This window comes from Pinus tabuliformis, chromosome 4_2 (genome assembly GCF_031772625.1).
Source record: "Pinus tabuliformis cultivar Carrire ecotype Pingquan chromosome 4_2, CPIR1, whole genome shotgun sequence".
Classification (NCBI taxonomy): Eukaryota; Viridiplantae; Streptophyta; class Pinopsida; order Pinales; family Pinaceae; genus Pinus; species Pinus tabuliformis.
Genome location: NC_142304.1, coordinates 469,075,438 through 469,094,204, shown reverse-complemented (window position 1 = coordinate 469,094,204; position 18,767 = coordinate 469,075,438).

Below are 18,767 nucleotides of genomic sequence, written 5' to 3'. Positions count from 1 at the left end.
CACAATGACTGCCATGGTGACCAGCAGCCAGACAAGTTCTTAATTAATGAATCGATAAGAAGGACTTGGCTCAATACACAGGCATCCAACAGAGTTCAACAAACACACTAGCAAACAATGATGTGGGTATGGAAGCTAGAACGTTATGTGTATAAGTGATGCATAGATTTCAGGGCCTTCGAGTGGATGGAGCATCATAAATTATATGGTTAGAATGGACAGAGTGTCAAGAAGGAGTTACTAACGCAGAGAATGCAACTAAAATATAACTGATAGGATATTCATCAAATGCGAGTTACTAAGGCAGATAATACAACTAAAATATAGTTGATAGGATATTCATCAAATGCAGGACTCATAGCCGAACTTTCATGCACATAGAAATCGCAAAATCATTTGCTCAAAATGAAGCAGGGCAAGAGAACGCCCACTTTGATAGCATGTTAAGCACATACATGGCAGAGGTAGAATATGACTGATAAACATTGAGTTGCATATTATTATTTTACTAAAATTTATTATTTTAATAAATAAGATCACAATGAAATTACTGTAGTTTTCTTTCAAAATTGAAGAGATTTCTTCCACGAGATATTTATATTGCATGATATTAATTTAGTGAACTTTAAAATTTTATTAAATAAAATTATAATGAAATTATATTAGTTTTTTCCCATTTAATTGTTTTTTATTGTTCTAATATTAGATATATTAGTAAAAAATCTATTTAAAACATATTTATTATTTTTAATAGTGAAATGTTTTATATTCTTTTCATTATATCAAATTTATTATATTTTCCATTTTTAACATAAAATATCACCTATTGTTAAAAGTACCATCTATTTATATTGTGTATTAAATTCAAAATTGTCATACCTCCATCTTAAACATTAGTCAATAAAAATTGGATTAAATATAACAATTAAAAAAAAACAAATGAAACCAGTGAAAATTTGGTTGGAAAGTTAAACTACTATTCCGGCAAATCTATTACTTGGGTTTTGGTGGGAGTTCAAATCTTACTGTTCAATCTTACCTTGACATTGTATGGAAGCCATGGACATTTTACAACCTTAATCACAGTTATACTGTTAATTTATTTATGGTTTCTTGAAGTCATAACTGTTATCTTGTTTCCTTCTATGAAAGTCTTATTCTGAATTTTACACACAAGTTGCATTCTCTATTATTTAAATTGACTTGTAAGCATTTCTCCAGATATTGTTTGAACGCTACTATTCTTCATTTACTCAGTGTAGAATATTATGATTTCCTTATGCTGTAAAACCTTGCATTCTGCTAAGTTTTTGAGATCGTTTTCACTTGTGACGATAAATCTCTATTTGAAGGTTATTTTGTTTTTATAGCTGATGAGTTTATAAGTTAAGAAATGGGTAGGGTTTACTATTTTATGAACAGAGCTTCTACTCTTCTATTTCCTCTTAATATCGCTCAGCTTTTACTAGAGAACTTTATAGGATTAAATCCTTGTCAGGGTTTTGTTAGAGTTTCCTTCCTCGAATGCCACTCCTGCTTAAGCCCGGAGGTTTCTTCAGGGTTTATTGTTAGGAGTCTAGGCTGCTACTTAATTTTCATTAGAAAAATAATATAACTTAGCCGAATTTGCTCCATTTTCTGGGTTAACCAACCTATGGCTTAGTTCGTTCCTCACACGTTAAATCATTTCTTTTTCACTCTGACTCACACAAGTGTCCAATCTTGGAAAACTAAGGTTCACTTGTTCTGGTTTCTCTCGACTTACAGGTTAAGCCATTCAGCTTACCCCACCAGTCCGTAGCTACAAGTGGTGTTCAGATTAATATTATTTTTACTGTTTCTTCACTGTTACGCAATAATTAGTACAATGGTTCCAATATAATTTAATCATTACAGTTTTACTACTCACACTGTTCTTAAAAGCAAATAACATTACATTTTTATTCATTACAGATCAACGAGTAATATTGTTTTCATACCCTAGCCTACTATGACAATTTCAATTACTCTTACCAGTCTAGGGTTATCATTACCACTTCACTTATTCTATTTTTTCCTCTTAAAGAACTTGCAAACACATGTTCTAAACTTGACTAAGTTTTCAGGTCAGCAGGTTTGATCCAAGAGTATTTTCACATACCTGTACTTTTCAAGAAAGATAAATAAGCTCCTGGGTTAAGTTTCACCTTCGTTGTCTGCTACCTTTTGCCACCCATCCATGAGATTCGTCCGGCAGGACCTCCTCTCCCCCGTGCTTGGTTGCGAGACCACTGTCTTCTGCAAGTCAGTGGCACACTTTTGCACATGCACAAACAATATTATTCTGAGTGGGTCCATTTCATTTTAGTATCAGAGCTATGATAGGCTCCAAGAAGTTATCATATTTGAATTTTGGATGCCTTGGATGAAATATACTTGTGATCATCAAGAATTTAATTCAACTGTTTCAATTGTATTAGGGCTTGATTAATTCATCAACATATAGGTGTTGACATATGCGAGACTACATTTAGGAATATGGGCTTTTGGCATTAAGAAACTAGCATATGACATTTTGAGGAAATGTGGAAAAGGAAAGAATGAATTATAGAAGCTCACGAAAAAGAATTAACATTGGAGTAGTAAGAGAATCATTGAGATTTTGAACTAATTTCGTAGCAAACTTTGTAGATATCTTTGTGAAAAAAGAAAGAAAGGTAGGAACATGAGAAGGAAATGGTGCTAGTTGAGCAAAGGGGTAAAGAAAACAACTTGAGATTTTGAGACATGGTGTGTAGATATGTGTCAAAGAGTGTTGACACAAGCTCATCTTAACATTCCTCAAGTTGATGCCATCTACCTAATTGTTTCGTAGATTATAAAAATGTGAGTAGTTTAACAAATAGAAGTTTAAGCATTGACCATTAGGTGGGAACACCCATAATATAACACCAACATAGGATAACTCTTAGAGTTGATCGGAGGAGAAAACTGAGATATAGGATAACTAACTCATAGTGATGCCTATGAAAGGAGAAAACTCACATATATGATAACTAACTCATAGTGATGCCTATTAGAGGAGAAAATTGACATAGGTTATGGCAAGAGTCTAAGGGCTCTTTGATTATTTTTATTAGTTTTAATTATTTAACTCCTAAACTAGGATATGAAAATGTCACTGTGATGACATGAAAAGGGGTTTTGACCTTTTTTTTTATATCTGCATGCTTCTATTTTAAAAAAATTAACCAACACTATAGTGGATTATATTTTTGTGCTTTTATTACTATTTTTGGGTGGATGACATAGATTGTGCTTTTATTACTATTTTTGGTTGGATGACATGGATTGTGCTTTTGTTGCTATAAAAAAAACTAAAGTATTTTGGTTTGGTTCGATGACATGGATTGCCCTTTTGTTGTGTAGTTGTGAAAAAAGCTGGAGTATCTTTCCACATCTTACTCCTTCCACATCTGAGAGATAATCCGAGCCGTCCGATGCAATCAGAATTGGCATCATCATCGAGATAACCAGCGCGGCAATCCTAGCTCTCCGCTCTTAGTAAAATTGGTTGTATGTGATAGCAAAGTGCGAGAGATATGTGGCGTTTCTTATCGAACATGTTATCTCGATTCTCAACTGTCAAGGAGGTTGATTACTTAAATAGTCTATTAAATTTATGGATTCATATTGGCATTGGCATTGGGTCTGTATATGAATGTGTTTTGGTCTCTGTTGTTATGTCTGTTTCTGTCATCTGCTTGGTGTGTCTGTCTGTCTGGTGTGCTTGTATTATCTGAGAGGTGGAGGCAGAGGCGTGCTTAGGCGTGCTTGTGTTCCCTGAGAGGCAAAAGGAAGAGGCATGTAGCGTAATCAATTATTGAATCAAAACAACTCTGCGCAGGGATCAGAGTTAAATGTGCATCTGACTCGATGACAGGTAAATGAGGCGTTCCGGTACTAGATCACTCTGATTATGGGTTGTGGATTGCAAAATAGATTAGCTGAATGACAGAGAAATCAATCTGCTTTCAGAAAAATCATGGGCATAGTTCCATTCCTGTAAATAAATTGAGATGTTCAGTGTTGTTTGGTTTTATAAATCAAATCCTCAACATCCTTGGCGAGAGGCGGCAGTATAGATCGCTACTTCGTGCATAAATGGAGAGAAACAGGGCCGGACAATATCATGGTTGGATCTAGGCGGTGACCATCGTCGAATAATGGCCACCGGGAGAGTTTTATTCCGCAGAGCTTGCGGTTTCTTGGTTTTTTAAATCAGATCCTCTGCATCCATGGTGAGGTGGTTTCTTGGTTTTTTAATTTAGAATATGGATCCTCTGCATCCATTTTTCTTGGTTTTTAAAATTAAATCCTGAGCATCCATGGTGAAGGGCTTTCTTGGCTCTTTAAATTAGATCATCTGAACCCATGTTACAGAAAGCGAGAGAAATCGGGCATGCCTTTTGAATATTGCCGGAACCGAAGCGTTTTTCTGGAGGAGAAATTCTTGAGAGCCCGCTGTTAAAAGATGGAGTTAACGGCGACCCTTACCTTAGCCGGTTTTGAAGGGCGTAATTACACCTTCGTATACAGTGCATAGGCCGTTGCTTGCTCTAGAATTGGCTTTTGTGTTTCGTTATCGACCGATGGACTTACGCTGCAGGGTTTCTCGGTCACATCATTTGTTTTACGGATCGTCTCCCAATGCAGCAGCCATTCTCCCAGATTATTCCTGCTATGTAGACATTGAATCTAAGGGCTTCAGCAGCACCGTAACCCTTGAAAATGTTTCTCGGTCACATCATTTGTTTTACGCATCGTCTCCCAATGCAGCAGCCATTCTCCCAGATTATTCCTGCTATGTAGACATTGAATCTAAGGGCTTCAGCAGCACCGTAACCCTTGAAAATATCATTTCTATCAATGTGGATTCATCCCTCGAAGGTAAGCACAACATTTTCTTGGCTGACTATGTTTTAAAGTCATCGTCAAATGCATGTGTCATTAAGAGATTGTTCAGATTGCATTCAATTTCTTGTAAAAGTGGGTAAGCTTCTCCCTTATCTTTCTATCTGTTTCGTAAATAATATATGGGGTTGTTTCTGCATTAGCTATGTCAGGTTTTGCACTGAATTATTGATGCAATCTGCATTAGCTATTTCTAGATTAAGCATATTACATCCAAGGGCCCCCAGAACGCTCTTCATTGATTTATTTTATCATTCGTGACTTGCTCTTCAGTGATATTTTTTTACCAGTCGTAGTTGAAGCCTGAAACCTACCTATTATCCAAAAATATATATCAGTTATTAACTTATTTGGTTACCACTATATCGGTTTTTTGGTTACCATTTTCATTCCTTGCCTGGGAGATCGAGAATGAGTAGGTTCAGGAGGTGGGGTTGGATTCTGGAGGGTATCCCTTCCAGATGTTCAAGAATTGATTAGTCAAACGTCACCGGTCCTTCTGCCTATTCTCTCGCTCTCTAACTATAACATAGATACCTCTGCTGGTATGTCTCGAGGTGCCCTTCGATATCACTCAGATTGAATTTCTGGTTTTATATTTGGATTCAATATATTTGGTTTACATTGAATTTCCCGGTTATGTTGGACTTGTGATTTAATGGGTCGAGCTTTCTCTATAGGCATATGTGGACCATATGGATTTTATTTGGGTTACTCCTTTATCCTCTCCATTTGTCCCCAAGACCCCCCTGTCCATCTCCCCCTAAGACACCCTCCATATTGATGCCGAGGTTGCTGAGCTGTTGGGTCACCCCTTTATCCTCTCAAGCTCCCCGAGACACCCTCCATATTGATGCAGAGGCTGCTTAGTTGTTGGGTCACCCCTTTATCATCTCCAGCTCCATATTGATGCAGAGCCTGCTCAGTTGTTGGGCTACCCTTTTATCCTCTCCAGCTCCCCCAGACTCCCTCCATGCCGATGCAGAGGCTCAATATCTAATCCAGCTCACCCACGATCAAATTAGCTTGTACATATGAGATTACATAAAACCCCATAACTATTTTTTTATTCATAATTTGGTAAATTTGCTCAAACACTGGGCTCTCTATATTTAATCGTTCTTAATTTGGCTGGCATTAAAAGAATTTAACAAAAGATTTGTTAGGTTTGTCAAAATATGCATAAAAAAGCATTTGATAATTTTGAATGATCAGGGATTGTTTGCCACCTTTCGCTTTGGAAACTTTCAAACGAGGCTTTCCGTTATGATTCTCTTTTTGTTGTCCCACCTCAAGTTGCAAGGGTGTGGGCAAATTTTGAAATGTTTCACTGCTTCCTATGAACCTGCCAATAATACTCCATTTATTCCAAATAATCATTTCTGTCCATTCAAATTATTTTAACATTATTCAGCAAAGCTTTTCCTTCGATCCTTATTTTAAAGTTTTATTTATAATTTTTTCATGCAATTACGTATAGTATTTATGGATAATTTTGTTGACATATTTGAAATGCTGAGCACTTGTTTGAAGTCTTGTTTATAATTGTTTTTATGCAACTATTGATAACATTTATTTCTTCTTATTGTCCCATTATACTTTTAGGTATTTGAAATTCTTAGCAATTTCTTATCAATATTCGTCTCTCCTCACAAGCAATCACGGTTAGTCCTCACTCATCGCTAGGAAATTAAATTTTCTTCTGAGATATAAACACAAATAATAACCAAAGTTGAATGGTTACAATTTCCAAACACTCTGCTGTTCTGTTCTTTCTGTGTTGTGCTATGCTACTTACAATTTCGAAACAGAGCACTAATAATGGTGATCAATTAATACATTGTCTTAATGCACCATTAGATTAGAAATACATCTTAACAATGAAGGTACTGAAGACCATGACCACCTAGTATTATGTTTTTTTTGTAATTTTCTATTTGAGAAATTTGATCTGGTCCATTTACACAAAATGTGGGTGTTCCATGTTACTTACTTCTATGACCAGTGGAGGTTTTTAGAAGTTTCTTGTGTTTGTATGTTAATTATGTTTGGTTCTCTAGAATTTCTATCTATGCTAATTGTGCTTTTGGTTTATTTAGGTTTTCAAAAATTTTATATAATTAATATATTGATTTTATATAGTTATGGATATTATCAATAAACATTGAGTTCTTTTTGTTCTCACTCAACAATGTTTGACATTATTTATATAAATTTTATTACTTAAATTGTTCTTTGCATAATTAATTATTTATATTTCAATTTTCCTATGCAGATTGTTTGTTGGATTATCATTTATGTATTGATATGTGAATTATTATCGTAAAGAAATATGAAAATTTGTAAGTATTATAAATAAACACAATCACATAATATGCAAATTCTTTTCTTTTATGTTTTTTAAGAAGGATGACGAGGAGGAGGAGGAGGATAGGATGACGTGGAGGAGAAAATATGAAAAATTGTAAGTACTATAAATAAAGAAAATTAAATGAGGGTGTGGGGGTGGAGGAGGGGGAGGAGAGGATGAGGTGGAGCAAATATGCAGAGGTTGAGGAGGAAGTGTAGGAGTTTGGGGAGGGGGGAGGAGGAGGTGGAGTATGTACAGGAGGGGTGGAGGTAGGGGATTGATAGAGGGAGGTGGAGGAGGTTGTGTAGGGGTAGAGGAGGGGGAGGAGATGGTGAAGGGGAGGGGCAGGGGGGGGGAGGAGGAGGTGAGGGGCGAGGGGTTAGGTCGTAGTGGGAGGTAGAGGAAGGGGGGGAAGAGGCGAAGGAGGAGAAGGAGAGTGGGAGAAGGAGGAGGTGGAGGAGTCACAGGAGGGTTCGAGGTAGGGAAGGGAGGCAGAGGAGGAGGAGGAGTTGTGGGAGGAAGTGAGGTGGGGAGGAGGTAGAGTATGTGGGGAGGGCAAGGCGAAGGAAGAGGATGTGAAGCAGGAGGAGGCGAAGGCGGAGGGGGAAGAGGCGAAGGGGGAGGTAGAGGATGTAGGGAGGATGAGGTGAAGAAAGAGGAGGCAAAGTGGGAGGAGGTAGAGGGGGAGGAGGTAGAGGGGCAAGAGGCAGAGGAGGCAAGGGAGATAGAGTTATAGGAGGTGGAGGGGGTGGAGGACAAGGCAGAGGGGGAGGAGTTGGAGGAGCCATGAGGAGGAGGAGGAGGAGGAGGCAAGGGAAGATGGCAAGTCTGGGGGCAAGAGGGAGGGGCAGGGGGAGGTGGAAAAAGGGGGAGGTGGGGGAGGAAGAGGTGGAGGAGGAGGAGGCGAGGGAGGATGGGGAGGTAGGCGATGGGGAGGAGTTGGGGGAATAGGAGGTGATGGGGGAGGAGTGGGGAATAGTAGGAGGGGGAAGGGATAGAGGAGGAGGGGGATGAGCAAACAGGGTAGGATGAGGAGGTATAGGTGTGGTGTAAGAGAGGAGGGGGAGGAGGAAGGGAATGTGGAGGAGAGGAGGATGGGGGTGGAGGAGAGGAGGATGGGGGGGGAGGAAGAGGAGGGGGTAGGGAGTGAGAGGAGGAGGAGGAATAGGGGGAGGAGGCAAAGAGGGGAGGGGAAGGAGGTAAAGGGGCAAGGGGGAGAGACAAGACGAGAAGAATAGTGCAGGAGGAGGCACGGGGGTGGCTAGTGGAGGGGAAGGAGGCAGGGGGTGGGTGCTGGAGAAGGAGGAGGAAGAGGAGGATGGGGTGGGGTGGTGGATGGTGTAGTGGGAGGAGTGGTGGAGGGGGAGAAGGTGGAGGAGGAAGTGGAGGAGGGGGAGGATGGATAGCAGGAGGAGTGGGAGGAGAAGTAGGGGGAGGAGGTGAAGAGGGGAGGGGAAGGAGGCAGAGGGGCGAGGGGGAGAGACACGAGAGGAAGAATGGAGAGGGAGGAGGCACGAAGGGTGGCTGGTGGAGGGGAAGGAGGTAGGGGGTGGATGCTGGAGGGCGAGGAGGAGGAGGAGGAGGAGGGGGGATGGTGGATGTTGGAGTGGGAGGAAGAGTGGTGGAGGGGGAGAACGTGGAGGAGGAAGTGGAGGAGGAAGTGGAGGAGGGGGAGGATGGATAGGAGGAGAAGGGGGTAGAGGCAGAAGTGACGGAGGGGAATTGACAAAGGAGGAGTGGGAGAAGGGGAAGGATGGGGAGGTAGAGGAGGTATTGGGGGGGGGTAGAGGAGGTGAGGGAATAGATGGAGGGGGAGGAGGGGAAAGAGAGTGACGAGGAGGAGGAGGAGAAGGAGGAGGCGGGGGAGCAAGAGGGAGGAGGCAGAGGGAGAGGAGTGGGAGGGGTAGTAGGAGGAGGGGGAGGATGGGGAGGAGGAAGAGGTGGAGGGGGAAGAGGAATAGGGGTAGAGGAGGAGGAGGAAGTGGAGGAGAAATGGATTTAGAGTAATCAGAGAAGAGGGGGAGGTTGAGGAGGATGTGGCGGAGGAGGCATAGGTGAAGGAAAAGATGAATGGGGGAATATGAATAGGTAAAGAGGACGAGTAGGAGGTAGAGGTAAAGGCGAAGAGGAATAGGGAAAAATGGCGGGAGAGGAGGAGGAGGAGGAGGAATTTGGGAGAAATGGAGGGAGAGGAGGAGAAGGAAAGGGGGGAGGAAGAGGAGGAATGGGGGTCGATAGAGGAGGAGGGGTTGTTGCAGAGGTGGTGGAATGCATGAGGGGAGGTAGGGAGAGGAATAATAGGAGGACGACAAAGTGGAGGGGGAGGTTGGGGAGGCGTAGGGGAAGAGGCCGAAGTGGGGATGGTCATGAATGCGAGTCTTGTCGAAACCACAGTCACAGAACTTATGATGCAAATGAATTTTAATTTCAGCCGACCATTTCTGTAAATTAAAAATGAATATTAATTACAGCCGACCATTTCTGTAAAATAAAGTTGAGGAAATTGTCCTCTAAAGCACCTATATTTTTTCTAAACCTCATTTGTTAACAAGATGATTATTATTATAGTGTTCCAAGTTGAAGTGGAAAGGTGTCACTCTTGGGATATGATATTAATAACGTTTTCAAAAAAACCCTTAACCGTCAAAAAATACTTTCTGCATCCTTCCCAACACGTCCGGTCAGACGGTTATTTAAAAAAAAATCAACGTATTTTACGGGTAAACTGGGCTTTTGCCCGTCAAATTCAAACCCTTGAGTACTCATGTTTTATTTGTTTTTTTTTTTTAATTTCAATTCTCGCGCTTTTCTGTTTTTTGGAAACTGATGGGTTGATGCTTTTGCTTTCTTTTAAATTTATATTCTTTTGCTTTCTATTTTTGAAAATGCTTTTGTTGCCAGGACCATGGATTTTCCGTCAGTTCATGCTTTTTCTGTCCACGCTGATACTTTTATTGCCAAGTTCATGATTCTTCCGTCCACGCTAATGTTTTTGTTGCCATGTTCATGTTTTTTCCCTCCAGGTTGTGGTTATGCTTTTGTTACCAGGTTCATGTTTTTTCCATCCAGGTTGGGCTGATGCTTTTATTGTCAGGTTGGGCTGATGCTTTTGTTGCGAGGGTTCATTCCCACCTAGATGATTTTTGTGCCAACTTCATGCATTTTCCGTCCACGCTTTTGTTGCCATGTTCATGTTTTTTCCGTCGACGTTGAGCTGATGATTTGGTTGCCAGGTTCATGCCTTTTGCGTTCACGGTGATGCTTTTTCCGTTAGGTTAATGCTTTTGTTGCCTGGTTCTTGCTTTTTCCATCCACATTGGGTGGATGATTTTGTTATATGAAATTTATTGGATATTAATATAATATTTTATTTAAAATTGTAAAGAAATATGTATGTAGGGTAAGTATCTTGATAAATTTAGAAAAATGTATTTAATAAGTTTTAAAAAGGGTAAGTGGAATTGTGTGTGTGCGAATCTTTATAATGAGGCATGCTCTTTGGTCTTGATAGGAATATAGCAATTAGTGTAGCCTATAAATGAAATGGCAAGTCAATTCAAATGAATATCTCATGATATATTTCACATAGACAAGCCAAAAAAAAATGTCATGAACATCTCAAAACTCCTAATTAAATTTGTATATAAAAATCATAATTTATTTGTGTCTTTCATAAACTTTTTCTATTTATTATTGGAGTAGGATTATTTTCCATTTTAGTTATCTAGGAAAGAAACTTACTAAGTGCTTTTAGAAATGTAACCAAATATTGTTTATTAAGACTAATGCAATTGGATTTGAGATTTAACGGTGTACGAGGCACTTGGGTGGATGGGATTTTTTTAAACCAATTTGTGTAAATTGCAATTCAAATATATATTTCTATGAATTATTATTTAGTATTTACATTTCTCAACTATCACTACTCTTCCATTTTTATAGGTAGCCCAGTGAAAAACATTTTTTTGTTCTTAATTTCCTAACAAGATGTGCACACTGTAGAAGACGTCTTTTTAGCAAGCGAGCTTTCCCTCTTTTGAATGGCTACTATTCTAAATGTCCCAATTTGATATGCCTTCTTCAAACTTACGATTTTTTTTCCTACCCACATTTTGATTTGATCTTAGGTATGCGCTTAATAGTTTTCTCAAAGTATGCATTTCACCCTGAACATTACATGTGCTTAAATTAAAATCCAATTTAATTAACTTGATTGTGTGTTCCTATTTAATATTCATGAAAACTATTGTTGTACTCAATGATCGTTACAGACGTTGATATTAAGGAAATGAGCTCAGTTGGTTATAGGAAGAATGTTGGTTTAGCTATATATTCTCAATCCAGTTTTGGTAATTGGTGAAGATGTCTTGTTTGTTAGTGTTTTCCTCATTTTTGGGGGATTCATTTATTCAAAATGCTAGTTGTCTAAATCAAAATGAAGAGATAAGCTACATTATCAACTTGAAGCAACATCTTTCAATAACTAACGATTTCCCTTATAATTTATAAGAAGTCATGGTAACAAATATTCTTCCATACAATGCTATTAGGTTGATACTATGTAAGATTGAGTCATGATAGATTACAAATAATTTCAAACCTTTATTATGTAGATAAAGTAGAATGTTTGGTAATTTCACACAATATGCTACATAGTGTTATAAGTTAGTTCAAAGTTTACCTTTAATCGTTGATTACCCATAACAAAAATTTCTATGTCATGACTACATATTTCTCTTACATGACATAACCTAGAATTTTGTTATGTTACCATCTTCAATAGTTAATGTGTTGCATTGAAGCATTATGATAAAATGAGTTAATGTGTTGCATTTAACCATTATGATAAAATTTTCTTCCTTGTTGTCTCAACAAGAGTTGCATACTTTGTATATCCTTTGGGTTTTATTTATTTTAATAATTTCACCATCGAATTTGACATTGAGTTGAAGAGAATATATTTCAATTTCTCACAATTACTTTTACTTACAAGGTATGGTAATCATACATATCTTTTTGCGGTGTCTTCACAATTAGTTGTTAGCATTTGTAGATGCATCCTTTCTTTTGTTCTTTTAGGTTCTTTTCTATTATTGATTGGTTTTCCTCAATAGTCTATGCTATTTGTTCAAAGCAAGAACAAATTTTTTATTTATTTATTTTTTATTTTTTTCTGAAAATAAAAGAAATGATATTTCATGGTTAGCTCTTCATCTATGCCTGATGGGAAATTCAAAACAGGTGAAAACTAACCAAACTAATTTTAATTTAATTAGTTGTTTGAAATTGCCACAAAACTAATTAAAAAATCACCTTAGCATGTCTTACCTTATGGTTCTTATTTTAATTTTGAGTTGTTTGAAATAGCTCTAAGAGTAGGAATTTTCGATACAATATCCTTAACTTAATTTTCATGAAAATTTTGCAATACTAGAAAGGGTTACATATTTAGCACTTTGGCTATGCATGATGGAAAATTGAAAACTAAGAAAATAGATATCTGGGTATTCCTTAGTCAATGGTACCAAATTTAATTTTCATTGTGTTTCAAATAGCCACGAGGAATACTAGATTTTAGTAAAATATCCTTGAGTTAGTCTCTGCAAACTTAATATCTTTTGGAACCTTTTTAGATTGTTGCACCTTTTAATTTGGGATTAACCTTTACACCTAGTATTCGAAATGAAGTTTATTTATAGTTCTAAGGATAGAGAAGGAAAAGGTATCTCTTACTTTTCTAAATATATTTATTGCGACTATTGTTGGACTATATCATACCAATTTTTATTTATTTTGTTGAAGTTAGGTTTTTTTGTATCATTAGATGCTAACGAGTAGATATGTGTGATGGAATTTTCTAGAAAGAGGTAGGGAATTAATTAATTCACTGGAAATACTATAACTCTAAATGTAGAGAGTTGTAACATTATTTGAATTTGTATATATATATGTTTTTGATTTTGAGATTTTTTATGTATTTATGTTGATATTTTGAATTCAAATTGTGTACCATCTTTGTTTGTTCATTTGAAATTGCCTAAGCTTGTGTTTAGTTGAATTTCATGTATATGTGAGTGGTTTTGATGGTGTGTTTAGTTGAATTGTGTGTTTACTTGTTTGAAATTTCTTATATATGAGTGGTTTTGACAATGATTATTTTCTTCTATATTTGTGCACGAAATTGTATATTGTGTGTTTTCTTAATTGACCATGTATTTTGTATGTTTATTTTATTGAAATTACATATATACGTGAATGGTCGTATGAATATGTTTATTTATGAATATCTGTATCTAATTTGAAATTGTAATGATGTGTTTGTTGTATTGAATTACGAATTTCAATGTATATGTATAATGTAGATTTTAATTTGTGTGCTATGAGTTTACTTTTCTTTAAAGTTGCATAATCATATTTTAGTGTTTTCTTTTTTTGACTTGAAATTGTATGTTGTGTGTTTAGTTGAATTTCATGTATATTAGAGTGGTTTTGATGGTGTGTTTAGTTGAATTGTGTGTTTACTTGTTTGAAATTTCTTATATATGAGTGGTTTTGACAATGATTATTTTCCTCTGTATTTGTGCACGAAATTGTATATTGTGTGTTTTCTTATTTGACCATGTATTTTGTAAGTTTATTTTATTGAAATTACATATATACGTGAATGGTCGTATGAATATGTTTATTTATGAATATCTGTATCTAATTTGAAATTGTAATGATGTGTTTGTTGTATTGAATTACGAATTTCAATGTGTATGTATAATGTAGTTTTTAATTTGTATGCTATGAGTTTACTTTTCTTTAAAGTTGCATAATCATATTTTAGTGTTTTCTTTTTTTGACTTGAAATTGTATGTTGTGTGTTTAGTTGAATTTGTATATTGTATGTTTGTTTATTTCAACCTTTACTTTGTATATTCCTTTATTTGAAATTGGATATATATGTGCGTGTGTGTGCTTGCTTATTTATGAATATTTTTATTGTAGGTGACTTGAAATTGTAATAGTGTGTTTGTTGTATTGAATTGTGATTGCAGTTAATTTTATAGCCTAAATAGTGTGTAGTAAATTTTATATTTGATTTTGCTTATTTAATGTTGCAATGGCATGTTTGAGTGTTTTTTTTGTATTGACTTGAAATTGTATGATGTATGTTTCCTTATTTGGAATTGTATATTTTCTATTTGAATTTGTATTTTGTGTCTGATATTTAAAAATTTTAAATTGTATATTTGCTCATTTAAATTTGTATTCTAGGTGTTGTCTGCAATTGCATCTACATGTCAGAACTTCTTTTTTTTAAATGTTTGTATGTGTGGGCATCTTTGTTTATTTGAAATTTATTAAGCATGCTTATGAAGTGTTTCGTCAATGAAAGCCTGTGTTTGTTATGTTAATTTGTATTAGCCATGAATTTTATTATAAACATGAATATTTGTTTTTTATATATATTTAGTTAAGTCTTATCTTTTTATTGTATAATATTTTAATGTTTATTTATTATATTGAATTTTAATTATAATGAGATTTTTATTTTTTATTTTTTAAATGTATTTGGTTAAGATAATATTATATCATTTTTAAAATATATATATTTATATATATATATATATATATATATATATATATATATATATATATATATATATATATATATATATATATATATATATATATATATATATATATATATATATATATATATATATATATCATGTTAATATTTTAATTTACATGTTAATTAATATTTTATTATTGAAAACTATAGATAACGTTGAATTATGATAAAAATATATTTATAATAAAGAAAATATAATATATAAAAATAAAAAAGATATAAAAAAATTTAACCTGTAAGATACAATGAATAAATTAAGATATTAATAATTAAAATAATGAATATATTACCTTATTGAAACAGGTTCCAACAAAATTCAAGAATATTAAAATTGTACATATCCTAAGAAAATAATGCATGGCGTAATCATCGTAATGCTCCTCGTCGTCTTGTGGAAGACCCACTTGACAAAAACTCAATCCTTACAATGCCAAATTTGTTGGTAATTCTTTATATTACCAACAAATACCTACTCACATATCTCTATATATATAAAATTAAAGTTTTTTACCATTGCTCCAAATTCCAACGGATCAGTTAGATATGTCACTGTATAAAATTAGAAGTTTGTTACATTAATACTTTCCTCCAAATTTATGTGAATTTGTTAGTGGCAAGTCTGTTTTCTTGGGTTCTGGTATTAACAATATTTTAGTGTCGAGTGGAATTATAATAGGGGCGTGAGCCAAACAGAAAATGAATTTCCTAGTCTTGGAGATGAGCTTGCTGCCTTTATTAGCAACCATCAAAGAGGTGGCGGTAGGTGGGGCTACCTCTAGTATCCTGTATAATGAATTACCCAAAGAAATAATAACAGCGCGAGTGCTTGACTCATACACAGCATGTCGCCTCCGCAAGTATGGCTGGCATAATAATACATCGCAAACATCCAGAGGTGTAACATCACACAATAACTCATCTGTGAATGGCTTGATGTTGTAGGGAAGGTAACACTACTAGCAAAATCGAAGATCTTGTCCTTCGTCAAGCCACCCAATACTGTACAATTGTGGGTGTGGTGTAGATGGTAGGCCCAAATACTTCACGACCTCTGTTGAAATGAGGTTCTTTTGGCTGCCACTGTCGAGAATGAATAGTAGCAGTGAACCCCTCACCCACATTTGTGAGTGGAAAAGATGCTCCCCCTCCTCTGGATCTTTGGGGTCATTCTTCTGGATCTTGGCAATGGCAATAGTGGATTTGGGCTCTACATCAATAATCTTCTTCCATTTTCCATTCTCCTTGTTGGGTTTTGACTCAGGATTGAAACATGCATTTAATTCAGAAGCCTTCAACTCAGCCACCAACATCTGCTTGGTTCGACACTCACTTGTATTGTGAGTGGGGCTCTTATGGAACTCACACCACTTTCCTGTGTCCTTCTTTGATTTTTTGGTGTTGTTGTTTTCTTGCAGCTTCGACGGGTTATCTTGCGCAAAGCTCTCCATTATCACGTTCCTTTGTTGCTCGAGGGCTTCCTCGAGTGAGATTTTGATAGGATCTCCAACTCCCTCCTCTTTCTTTCAATCCACCACATGAGGTCGTCGAGAGTTGCGAGGATGGCCTTGCAAAGGTTCAACTAGTTCAAGCCCTAACTCCTTATATCCCGGCCTCGTTGAGGACATGCAAAGAAAAACAGAGAAAAAACAGACCGCTCTAATACCACTGATGTGGATTTAAACAGGAATGAAACAAATTACAGAGGTAACCATAAACACAGATATGCAACAGAAATAATACTTCATTTCATTAATGTAAAAAACTGAAAATGCTTACAAATAGAAATAGAAATAAACCAGCTAGGGCGATGGTAGATTATCTTTGAGAAGATATGTGGCGGCTACATGCCTCTGAACTGTCTTACAATGAGGTTAGAAGGCCTATTTATTATTTAGAAACAATGGAAAACCCTTAACATCCCAAAACCTAACCCTAGAAAATGGAATGCCAAATTGTGGGCCTTGTCTTGGATAAGTTGGTACATCAACTTCCTGGGGTCGTAACTTTGGCACTCGATCTTCGTTTGACGTGTACAATACCTCGTTAGAAAGATATATCAGAGAACTAAAACTTCGGGAAGAGAAACATCCAACCATGGACCCATGATTTTCCCAGATTTCCCCAAAAACGTTTTTTATGGCCTCAAAATGGCTCTGGAAGTTCAGGACCCTAAAAACTACTAAAAATAGTAAATTGTGCTACAATTACGGAAACTGAAAAACTAAAAGGGACAGTTGTAGGGGTCCAAGTGGGATAGGTGGGTGGCCAACGACATCCACCTGGATAATTTAAAATGTTATAAAATGATGAGCGATTAGGCTTTAGGGATTAAGGATTAGGGTTTCAAATGTTATAAAATGCTCAGGGTTCAGGGTTTAGAGCTTATAACACTTTGGTAAATGCTTTTAATAAACACTTAAACAAAGTTCCAAAATGATTTTTAAAATGTTATAAAATGCTTAGGGGTTTAGGGTTTAGGGTTTATAACACTTTAATAAATTCTTTTAAACTATTTTTAAAATGGGTATACGGTTTAGTGTATAGGGTTTGTGGTCTAGGGATTAGGGTTTAGCATTTAGAGTTTATGTTTTATAACGCTGTAGTAAATGATTTTAATAAAAACTTGAATAAAAGTTACAAAACTTTCTAAAATGTTATAAAATGCATATGGTTTAGGGTTTAGAGTTTAGGGTTTGGGATTTAGGGTTGAGGGTCTAGGGTTTAGGGTTTAGGATGTAGTGTTTGAGGTCTAAGGTTTAGGGATTAGGTTTTAGGTTATATTATATTTTACTAAATTCTTTTAATAAACAGTTAGATAAAGGTTCGAAAACCTTTTTTAAAAGGTTGTAAAATGCTTAGGGTTTAGGGTTTGGGGTTTGGGGTTTAGGGTTTAGCATTTATGGTTTTCTGTTTTGGGTTTATAACACCTCAGCAAATGATTTTAATAAACACTTAAATACAATATATGAAACACTTGTTACAATTTTATAAAACGGTTAGGGTTTAGGGTTTATAACACTTTAGTAAATGGTTTCAATAAATTCTTTAAAAAAGCTACAAAATGCTTTTAAAATGTTATAAAATGCTTAGGTTTTAGGGTTTAGGTTTTTGGGTTTGGGGTTTATAACAGCCTAGTAAATTCTTTTAATAAGCACTTAAAGAAAGTTACAAAATGCTTGTTAAAATGTTATAAAATGCTTAAGGTTTAGGGATTATAACAGTTCAGTAAATTCTTTTAAGAAAAACTTAAAAAAAAAAAAAGTAAAAAAATTCTTGTTAAAATGTTATAAAATAATTGTGGATTAGAGTTTAGGGTTTAGGGTTTAGGGTTTGGGGTTTAAATTGCTATAAAATGCTTAGGTTTTAGGGTTTATAAAATTTTACTAAATTCTTTTAATAAACACTTTAAAAAAGTTACAAAAACCTTCTTAAAATGTCATTAAATGCTGAGGGTTTAGGGTTTATGGTTTAAACTGTTATAAAATGCTAAGGGTTTAGGGTTTATAACACTTCAATAAATGATTTTTATAAACCCTTAAAAAAAAGTTACAAATGGATTTTTAATTTTTTTTTTAAATTTTGAGGTTTTACTGTTTAGGGTTTAGGGTTTAAAATGTTATAAAACGATTAGGGTTTATAGTTTATGGTTTATAAGTCTTTAGTAAATGATTTTAATAAACACTTAAAAAAAGTTATAAGATGCTTGTTAAAATGTTATAAAATGTTTAGGTTTTACAATTTATAATTTATAACACTTTAGTAAATGCTTTTAATAAAAAATTAAAAGGAAAGTTACAAAATAATTTTTAAAATGTTATAATATGCTTAGGGTTTAGGGTTTAA